This window comes from Phasianus colchicus, chromosome 6 (genome assembly GCF_987193195.1).
Source record: "Phasianus colchicus chromosome 6, bPhaCol1.hap1.1, whole genome shotgun sequence".
NCBI lineage: Eukaryota > Metazoa > Chordata > Aves > Galliformes > Phasianidae > Phasianus > Phasianus colchicus.
The window spans coordinates 41,890,231-41,898,806 of NC_143441.1; the positions used below are offsets into that span (position 1 = coordinate 41,890,231).

The 8,576-nt window shown below is 36.2% G+C and overlaps 1 long non-coding RNA gene across 1 annotated transcript; it reads left to right on the forward strand.

Annotated features, from left to right (window-relative positions):
- The first annotated feature begins 2,865 nt into the window (after positions 1-2,865).
- On the forward strand, positions 2,866-8,115 carry LOC149917568 (uncharacterized). Its single transcript, XR_016467542.1, has 3 exons — positions 2,866-2,897; positions 7,155-7,216; positions 7,923-8,115. It is a non-coding gene; the product is annotated as an uncharacterized LOC149917568 (long non-coding RNA).
- Positions 8,116-8,576: the final 461 nt, after the last annotated feature.

Sequence of the window (8,576 nt, forward strand, 5' to 3'; positions counted from 1 at the left end):
GTGCTATCTGGTGTTATTCTCCTTGGTCCATAGCTCAGATTTCTTTGCTCAGAGTTCTTTTTGCTCTGTGCATGATTACTGGACTGTCATCACCTTTTCAAGCATGCTTTCTCAATGTAATAGTCACACAGAAATTATCCCAGTGAAAGTAGAGAAACAGGTAGATAAACTAACAAGTGAAAATCCAAAGGCAACTCTAAATCTTCATTCAGACTCACCATGAAAGTGACCTTTGCCCTGATCTGGAAGACAATTTCCCTTATTCCTAAATGGTATTATTCTGAAGGACAAAATTGCAGTTTAACAGTATAAAGGTTTTCACTTAACAGTACCACTTTTATGCTGGAGCTCATAGCAAATTTTAATCCTTCTGCAAAGCTTTAAATCCCTTCCCTTCTATGTAAATTTCTTCACACTTTAAGCTTTCCTTCCATGGGTAGGATTCATTTTTCTCTGTTTGTGAATCAGAAATAGTATTTCAGGGACCTTGAGAGGTCAGCTAGTGCAATTTCTCCCCCAGCTCAAGCTCAGCTCTCAGTTGCTGCTAACAGTGTTTTCAAACTTTTTTAAAAAAACATCAAATCAGGGAAAGGATCTATTTTTCCTGGCAAATCTGTTTATCAATCTATCTTTTATAAAATATTTTTAATATTTTTTCCAAATCTCCAAAGTCATAGCTGACATCTGTTGGTGGTATCCTCTGAAAGAAGATGCTCAGCAGAAGGGTAGTCCTGGTTCTATGTGTATGGGAAAGCTGCAGCTCCAAATGAGCACCAATCTATCTTTTTCATTTCAAGAAAGGGGTCACTCTGAAGCTTACATGGGTAGTTAATTATGTGTTAGAACTGCTAATGACTTCATTTCTACTAGCTTGGGCAGGAGCATCATTCTGACGTGACTTACATATGATTATTAGGTGCTGGTGAGGAATAGGGGCATAAAACAGACTGGATTTATCTTTCTCCAATATTTCATCTTAAACTTCAGTTGAGGTATTGTTTTCACATTCATCCTTAGAAAATGAATGAAATAATTCTGAATCAACAAGCAAGTAGCATTTGGTATGTTTGAAAAAAGGGGCTTGAAGTTTGAGGTACCATTTTTGTATGTTATTGAAGGCAGGGGAGTTGGATTACATGATCTCTTAGTCCCTTCCAACTCAAAAGATTGGATGATTCTATGACTTGTTTTGCAAGTACACAAATAAACCCGCTTTGTTACTGTAATGAAAATAACTATCAATTATCATTCTAATCAAAGAAGTGAGATTCTTATTTTCTCTGAATTTATTTATCATTCTCAGTTCCAGGAACAGAGCATTTTCTAATAAATAATTTAGACTATTTATGTGCCATCTTAAGACTTGATCTCCACTTCACAGATTCCTGTTCAATATCTTTGGGAATGAACATTTTCATGTCATTGCAAGGAGAACAGTTATTACAAACTGTCTCTGATCATTAAGAGAACTAGAAGGAAAGAAAGGAGGGTCTTCCTTTTTATTTTAACTCACACCACAATTCTCTCTTAACTCTGTTTATATATTTAAAAAGTGTTAAATTTGAGTGGATTAATTCTGACTACAGTCTAAACCACTTAAGGAATCTCAACCAAAGGTACAACTTTATCTGTCATAAATTTGAATTACTACTACTTGTGTCAGCACTATTTAAAAGGAATCAATGAGTATTTCTGAAGAAAAAGCCTGTAACAAGGCTGATGACACTACTCCCAAATGGACTAAATTAATTAAATTGTTGGAGCCAAATCTATGACATGTTTTATATATTGTTGCTTTCTATGGATTAGATTGAGAAGATAAGCTTTTTTAACAGGATAAAAAGGAGATATGTTGGGTGGTTTTGTTTGCTTCTTTGTTTAATTTTTAATGAATTTGTAGAAAATAATGCCAGAAGTAGAATTTTTCTAGCTAAGCATGCCAGGTCCTTCACATTTTTAAAGAAAGTGGGAGAAGATATTTTATTATTTAATTCATTACTTCCCAAAAGTACAACCTAGGGAAGACATGAACTTCTTTCATGAAGTGCACTGCTGGGAAATTAAGTGTTTTTTGACTGGAGGTGTTCACACATGGGTTTTTCTCCTATCAAGGACTGTAAGTAAGTGACAAAAAAGAATGAGAGAAGGAACTGCTAATTCTGTAAACATCACAGTTTAATAGAAAGGGAAAGTATCCATTCACTTAAGCTAAATTATGTTTTAAAGTATTAAGAGGAGATGTGCTAAGGCTAATGTTAGTCCAGTGATTTTAATCTCTCCTTAGACTCCTTTCATTAAAAAAAAAAAAAAAAAAAGCAACACAAGGAAATGCAGTCTGCACTGCTGTCTGAAGGACCTTAGTCCTTTAAATTCCTGCTGGAGACCTCTTCCTGCCCTGAGAGAGACCTTTCTGTGGGCAGCATCATAGGATTCAGCTACTCTTTGAGAATACATCCGCAGTTTCTCTTCACAGGATAGGAACATACCTGCAGATAATCCAGGTGCAGATGTGGAAGGTAAAGCCAGATTTCCATCTGGCATTGTAGAGGAAAAGTGATCATCGCCTTTAGTGACTGTTTGGATCTCTACAAATGTAAGACATATTCTTAAAGAGGCTAGATTTAGGCTGGATATAAAGAAAATGTCTTTTAAAGTGAGGATGATGAGGTATTGGAACAGGTTGCCCAGATATGTCGTGGATGCCCTGTCCCTGGTAATGTTCAAGGCTAGGCTGTACCAAACTGAGCAACCTGACCTAGCTGTGCGTGTTCATTGCAGTGGAGTTGGACTAGATGACTTTTAAGGGTCCCTTCCAACTCTGAGGATTCTATGACTCTATGACATCATCTCCAGATTGCAGCCTCACAGTGAGAAGGGGTCACACAAACACTTCCCAGGTAGGTAATGCCCACAGTTCTGCAGGTTGGCTCCATGTTATTCCTCCTGCTCTACCAGCAGTGAGAAGGGCACATGAATCTGTGGCCTTGCGAAGGCTCTTGCCCTGCCCCTTGTAGCACCTGAGCAGAATTGAGCTGGCACAGTTCAGCCTTCAACTCATATTGGCTTTTCTATAGGTTGAACAAGAGGAAAGAGGGGGCACAGTCTGGCTGCCTCAACAGCAACAAGCATTTTCACTATTCTTGCAAAATCATTATCCATTTCTAGAATATAGGAATATGTAGCTATTTGGTAGGGACCCAAAAGGATATGTCTGAATCCCCGTGTATGCTCAGAACACAGTAGTTTTGGATGTTGTCCCACAACTCAGACACTTATGCAATGCAAACAAATAAAAAAGATGAGTAATGATTAAAACTTGGCATTATAAGGCTTTGAATCTGACTCCTATTTACAGTAAAGACTGGGCTTAATAAAGGTGTCTTGCATTGCACAGAGGTGATGTAGCATGATTGAGAGCAGGCTTATAGCCTGTTAAATTTTCCCAACTTACCTTCTGGAAATGCTTTTTTTACATCTGATTGCATTTCAGGGAAAAAAAAAAAAAAAAAAGAGAAGAAAAGAAAGGAAAAAAGGTATTTGCAGTCTTGCCAAAGATAATGGGAAACAAAAAAAGAAGAAAAATGAAAAAGAATGTTAACGTCTATTTTAATTACTTCTGTATCTTTGAGCTAGATAGGTTTGCACAGTTAATTGCAAAAATGATTAAGACAAATGCTATTAGGCACCATTTAAATCCTTTTTAGAATAGGAGAAATATTGATAATGGGAATAAGCTTAACCCAGGTCATCACACTTTACCAACAATAGATTTACTGACTAGAAGGTAACTGAAGGAGCAAAAAAAAACTGAAGTGCCTTTATAAAACTGCAGTACAAGTTGTTCTCTGGAACAACTTCCATGCTGAGAAGGACGAGGGCAGCTGGAGGAACCTGGATCAAGATTTCCTCCATTTTGACCTTCTCTTTTTACAGAGATTGATTTGAAATTAGAATTTAGTCTTTTCCTAATTTTTTTTTTTTTTTTAAATTTTCAGTGATTAAATTAAAGGGAAAGACATTTTGAGACAAAAGTTCTTAAGGATTGAAGAAATAAGCAGCCAATTCTGATTTTGACATGAAATCCTCAGTTCTCATTTTGGTGTTTAGCTAGTTTTATTTTGCTACTCAGTGGCAGTCAGTCCAGGTACCATTACACATATCACAGGTGTTTGGATACTAATCATCATTACTGATGTTGGAGGTTATCTTATTGAGCTGGGAAAAGTACCTCAGCAGAACTCTGGGACCACAGTATTTTAGCTGCAGAATTCTCTCTAGAAGGGAAGACCCTTCAAAATTTCCATTTGGTATGTGGTCTGAGTGGTCAAAGACTGGAGTACAGATAACAGTGTCCCCTCAAATCTTTCTTCTTACTTTTGTCTGTTTCTTTCACTTTGCTCTCTCTTGCTGTGAACAAGTTGGTACGTATTCAGAAAATCTTTAGAAATACTTCTAGTGCTGTCATATGTAGTTTGGTTGTGTTGATTTTCTCCCTAGGGCCCACTGTAAATTGAATTATAGCTTGAAAGAAGGCAATTTTAATCTTAGAAATACAGTAGAAAATGGCTTGGATTTTCAATTGGTTTGTTTTGGTTTTGTTGAGGTATTTTTTTATCTTTTTTACTGATTGATTGCACAGGTTAAACATTCAGCGGGTATTCACTGATGTAAAATGGGCCCTATGTTCTGCATAGACTTTATATTGTCTTCCTCTCATGTCCACATCATGAACACATTGAAGAAATCAATGGATCAGACACTAATAAATGACTTCAAAAATGTATTAGGTGTTTTTTGTAGTTGCTAGGGAATAATTTGTAGATATTATTCTTTGTTTAGTCTTTTTGTACCAACATTTTGTTTTTAATTAATGTTTATGGCTTTTGGCATTCTCCAAGCAGATCAATAACATCATGTGTCTTTTAACATTGTTTCTGGGAAAAGCGCTGACACTTTCAGGACATTCTGAGGGAGGAGTTTGTGTATGACCAAGGTTGTTTGTCCATTCACTGTGAAGGCGCAAGGATGAAAAACAAGCCAAACTTGACATTTCTGGAGACTATTGGGCTGTTTGTCTCATAGAGAAAACGAGGCTGACATTTTAAAGTATGCAATGACTGGTATGTAAGTAATGCTGTGCCACTGATTTACTGTGCCATAAGCCAAAGTGATCGGTTTGATTTCACAAACAGCAATTTCTGGAGAAGTGGACAAAGCATGACAAAATGTTCTATCAAGCTTGTCAATATTAATTAAAAATATTAGAAAATATTTTGCAATGTTCCTAACTTTCTTGCACTGCTAAGACACTAAGCAAGACTCATGCTGCTAAGTTAGAAGTAGTATAAGCAAGTGTAAGAAAAGCTTCTCTGCATATTCCCACTTGTGCACTTAATGTCCTTAGAAACAAGTGGCAGGTATCTCATGCTTTTGAAAGAGATTAAGGAATGGTACCCAAGCTATGGGCTTCTTCAGGGCTGAACACACTTCCTTTATCTGGTAGGAATATGTATTTAAATGACGTACAATACCTAAGAAATGCTAATGTCTGGCTAATCTAGTTTAAATTCTCTCCCTGACAAAGAAACATCTTGGGCCAATTTTTGGCTTTTTTTTTTAGGAAAGAAAGGCATGAGGAAGAGGTTTTCAATTTGTTTTTTCCACGTTACTTGCTCATGCATATTTCTATTCCTCATAGTTTATCATAGGTATTTCTGCTAAAATTACTTCTGGGCAGTTGTGGTGTTTTCATTTCTGCTCCTTTTTCACTTTTATCCTCTCTGTCCTGACATGGTGTTTCCTGAATGGAAGAAAAGTCACTTCCAGTCCTGTGAATCCCTGTAAGCTTTCTTCCTAGAAGAGAATTTCCTTGAAAATTTTAGGTGAACTGCTGTGAGAAGTGTTCCAGGTGCATCCCTCATCCCTCACCCCTAGTTACTGCAGCCCCAATTTGTGACTTTCAGTAACCCTGAGTTTCACTCCAGATGCAATTTAGCAGTCTACACTATCATTCTGAACCACTAACACAGATGAGATTTTGAAGTCTGTTAAAATGCTTCCAGCTTGGATTTTTTATTTTTTTATTTTTATTTTTAAATTAAAATGTGGGGTGTTAGGAAACATTATCATCAGCTTCTTACCTCCAACCAAAGTCTTATTCATGTGTAGGAAGTGTGAATCAGTTCGGATTCTAAACACGCACCCGCATGCTCAGGGAATCTTAATGAAGGAGTATCCTACCAGCCTCTATACATTTATTTTTCTTAAATATATTCCAGAAGAATCTAGTAGGTTTATAAATATTACCATGCCATTAAATCATAATAGTAGAACAGAGATTTTACTGAACCAGAAAACAAGCAAATGAATAGAGGCAGAGAGATGACAGCCTGCTGTGAAACCAATGGTTACAAATTGGTTTCCTCTAGTCGCAGTTGCCTTTAACTGCTTTAGATTCTCAGCAGCTTTTCATTAAGGATCTCCACGTGCCCTTTTGAAAAAGAAAGTGCATGACCCTTTTATTTTTGGAAATGCATGTACAACGTGCATAATATCAGCTCAAGACTGGTAAATTGGAAAATCATTACATAATATATTTTAGGGGCCAGTTTCTACACAAGGCAAGATGTTTCCAATGACATACAAATAAGCCACACAGTACAATTTTATTAATGTATTAATTTATTTGTAGTACTTAGGCAATTTGTAATTTGGACTGAATAACTATTTAATTATTTGATAAGATTTTGATTTGTTTGGTTCTACCAAAATTTTTGTTTTCTTGAGTAGGATTTTCCTTAAGACATACCTACTTGGGGAAAATATTTCTTTTTAAGGAAAGTGTTATGTTCTCAATGAATTTTTGGTTTGCTTGCTTTTGTTTTTGATTGCCAGTAAATTCAAAATGCTCAGGTTGGAGTTCTTGGTTTATGTTTGGGCACATTTTTTATATATTTTTGAAACTTTCCTGTTTTTTTTTTTTATTATTATTTGTTTGTTTTTTTCTCCTTTAACCCGTTTTCATTGATTAAAAATTAGCTCCTGATCAACTTCAAGAAATTAATATTTAATTAGGAATCAGATACTATATTTAAAAGTATTTCCCATCCAAAGCATTGTCTGGGGTTTGAATCTGGTCCATGTATTGTTCACAGCAATTCAAAGAAGTGGTAATGGAAGGAATTGTCAGTGCAGATGGCGTTGTCACAAAAAGCAAGTAATGTTATGTTTCTGGAAATAATAGATTTTCCTAAATGTCTGTGAGTTAAACAGTCACGTTGTAGAAGCTCACCTAAATAACTTAATCATGATGTTACAGAAATTGGACAGTAATGCTCAAAAGAGAATCTTTCATCCTTACCAGGATTTATGGTATGGAAATTGCTGAACACTTCATAGTGTGCTAGCTGGTGACCCGGAGTTCACAAGTACAAAGAAATTGCAAAGATATATGATAATACAGGATAATAGTTTAATTTCTGAGGTAGTCTGAGTAGCTATAAAGTTAATATCTAATCTGTTCCCCCACCTACTAACCCATAAGATCAAAGTGGGTCACACAGTTCTGGAAATAAAGAATTGCCTGGTAGTTATGGATATCATTCTCCAAATTATTTCTATGGGAGGAATAAGGCTTGAAGAGATACTGACATATATGATAGATCAGACACAGTTACAGCTCCTATTTAGGGTGACTAAACAAGACTTGAGCTGGGCATAGAGCTCCCTGAGCTCTCAGCTCTGGCGGTGACCTAGATTCTTTGGTTTGATTCAAGTCCTGTAATTCAGTATTCTGTATGAACAGAATTCATGTTGAATTACAAATGTTTTGGCCCAGGACTTCTGCTTATATATGTATATCTGAGTAGATTACTAAACAAAACATCAGTTTGAATTGGACCCTTTGTGTTTCTTCATCTCAGTATGTGATGCTCCAAAACTGTGATCAAGGTAATAAGTAACCATTTCTGCAAAGCATCACTCTCTCACACTGATTTCAAGTTTGATCCCAGACATACTGGTCAACACTATCAAGAAAGAAAACTCAACTCTGGAGGGAATTCTAGAGCAAAGAGTGGAGTCTAACCATCTTGAGAGCCTTTGCAAGAGCACAAATAAAATGACTTCTGTTTGAGTCTGTCTTTATCTGAACTTAGCACTAATGCATTTTGAACTAACATCATTAGCAATTTGCTGCAGCTGCTCTAGCTTGACAGAAACCCAAGACTGTCATTGAGATTTTACAGTAGAGCTACTCTAGAGATCTTAATGCTTCTCTGTATTAAAATCCTTGTTATCTCTGTTAACTTTTATTTACTCCTCCTGTCATAATGCCCTTCAGTAGGCTAACAGTGTGAAGGACACTTGGACCCATCAATATATTCTTTTGTGGACTTGCTTGGTAGGAATGTCAGGGCAAATCTTCAAAAACCAATATTCAAAAGAGAAGCTTCACAAGAAGCCTGAGAAATGCAAATCCTATTTAAATAAGGAAATGATGTTCTTCAGTGATCTCAATAAGACTAGCTTGAGCAAGCCAGGAATGCAAATGGAATCAAAAGACATAAAGTCTGGCT